The following is a 2,566-nucleotide window of genomic DNA, read 5'->3' as shown; positions in this document are numbered from 1 at the left end:
GAGCCACACCAAATACAATAGACTCAAGAAAGGAAAAAAGATATAAACAGACTCAGACCTAGTCTACCCAATCTTGAGCTGATTTCAAATTGCAGTCCGATCGTGTGAACCTGATATGTTAGTAAAAAGCAGTCATAGAGAAATAATAGTGTTTGTTATCATCAAAATCATAAACCATGAAAACAGATCTGCAATAAAAAGGATAGTCACTTTGGTAATAGTGCAATACCTAAAGAGGGGTTTTCAGGGAGTGCACATAGGTCTTGTTGGACTGAACCAATATAAATCTTTATGTTCTTTTTATTTCTACATTTTAATTTTTCAGCATTTTAATTTTTATGGTTGAAAAATTCTCTTTGCATAAAATCTAAAATGGTTTTTATCAAAATTCTAAGAGATTTTTTAAAACAACAAATTCACCCCCTATCCCTCTTGGTTACCTTGGGATAATTACATAGGTTTAACAACAACCTATACAATCTTTTTAAGTGGTATCAGAGCATTATTTCAAAATTTAAAGTTTAGATTACTTTTTAAAAATGATTATGGCTAATTTTGGAAATCGTAGCCCACCTGAAGGGTATTCGATCACTAGACCCCCATTATTTGATAATATCCCTTTCAATTTTTGAAACAAAAGAATATATACTTTTCTTCAATAACTTGAATATCGCATATGGATTTTAGATTATGATGGGTATGCTAGGCCAGCTAGACTTATATATGGCATTAGAACTAAAACACCCTTTGCTGACTGGACTTTAAAAGAATGAGACTTCTCACAATTAAAAATAAAATGTTTGAATAGCTTCTTTTGTGCTCTTAAATCTGAAGACTACGTTGTATTTCTACTTGCAAAAGTGGAAAAGAAATTTGGGATAGACTTTTTATTACATACGAAGAGACTAATAAAGTGAAATAATTTAGACTAAATATTTTATCATATTATTATGAATTATTTTGCATGAAACCAAATGAATTTATATTTGACATGTCTACACGTTTCACTCAAATAGTTACATCCTTGCATGCATTAGGTAGAGAACTAACAAATGCTGAAAAGGTTAATAAAATACTTCATTGCTTGCCTACTATTTATGATGCTAAAATAACTAATATTACAGAGTATAAAAATTTATATATACTCTATTGACAATCTTCTTGGATCACTAATTGCTTAAAAGCAAGGAATGACTCAAAGATAGATTGATGTAGGAGAAAAGTGAAAGGAGAAAAATACAGCTTTGAAAGTGGATGACTTAGAGAGTGATCTGTCACAACCTGAGGATGAGGATGACATTACCTTGATGACCAGGAAATTCATAAGTTTTCTAAAAAGGAAGTAAAGGAGATGCCAATAGTGAAATAAAGGTAAGTTCCACAAAAATATTAAGGTTTCTAATAAAATTATTTGCTATAAATGCAGGAAACCTAGATATATCAAATAAAACTATCCTAATCTTAAAGCCATTCCTAGCAAGGAGAATATGGAGGAGAAAAAAAATGTGAGGTAGGGAAAGAAGAGTTTTTAGCAAGCTTTTTGGGCAGTCTCAACTTCGGATTGATCAAAAATAGAAAAGATAGAAGAAGTCACCAATTTGTGCTTAATGATCGATAAGCTTGATCAGTCATATCAAGAGGAGATATGTGACTTAAGTTATGATGAATTAGTTAAAGTTTCTAAAAGAATTCATATGGCATATAGAAAACTTAAAAAGATGCATGCTAGATTAAACTTAGATTTCCTTGAGCTACATAAAAAGCATGAAATCCTTTGAAAAGATCACACAAGAATTAATAGCAACCACATGAAACTTTTGGATGAGTTTGATGAATTAAATAAATAACATGAACTAATTAAATTATTCTACATTAAAATTGAAAAAGATTTTAAAATAATTGTGAATGAATATAATAGTAAAGGACATGAATTAAAATTTAATAATACTAATTTAAAATAAGCAAACTCATATCTAATAGAAAAAGAAAAAGCTTTTAAGGACAACAGGATTCCACCAACTCTTGAAATGTTTTCTAATCCTAAACTGAAGCATAAAATTTTAAAACCAATGAAAAGATAATTCAATTCACAAAAATTAAAAAACTCTTTTCCTGGAGTGAAATGTTGGCATGATTGGTGACATATCTCACACTTACGCTATTCATAAAAAATCTTATTTAGTGTGGAGACCAAAGATGCTTAAAATAAGTCATATTATACATACATCTAAATTAATTTTGCCAAGAGGTGAACTCAACTTGTTTGGGTTCCCAAGTTTAATTTTTGATTATTTTGTAAAAACACTCTCATACAAAACCTCAAGAGAGCATTCAGTACTTGGGTAGTAGATGTTCAAAGCATATGACTGGAGACACTATATAATTCATATCACTAGAAGCTAGGAATTGAGGTAAGGTTAAACTGGGATATAATACCACTTGGAAAGTGGTAGGTACATGTATGATCGAAAACTTGAACAACTTTTTTTATTGAAAATATTTTACTTGTAGAAGGCTTAAAGTAAAATCTTTTGAGTATTAGTCAATTATTTGATAACGGCTATAG

This window comes from Dendrobium catenatum, unplaced genomic scaffold (assembly GCF_001605985.2).
Source record: "Dendrobium catenatum unplaced genomic scaffold, ASM160598v2 fragScaff_scaffold_989, whole genome shotgun sequence".
NCBI lineage: Eukaryota > Viridiplantae > Streptophyta > Magnoliopsida > Asparagales > Orchidaceae > Dendrobium > Dendrobium catenatum.
This window is presented reverse-complemented; position numbering follows the sequence as displayed.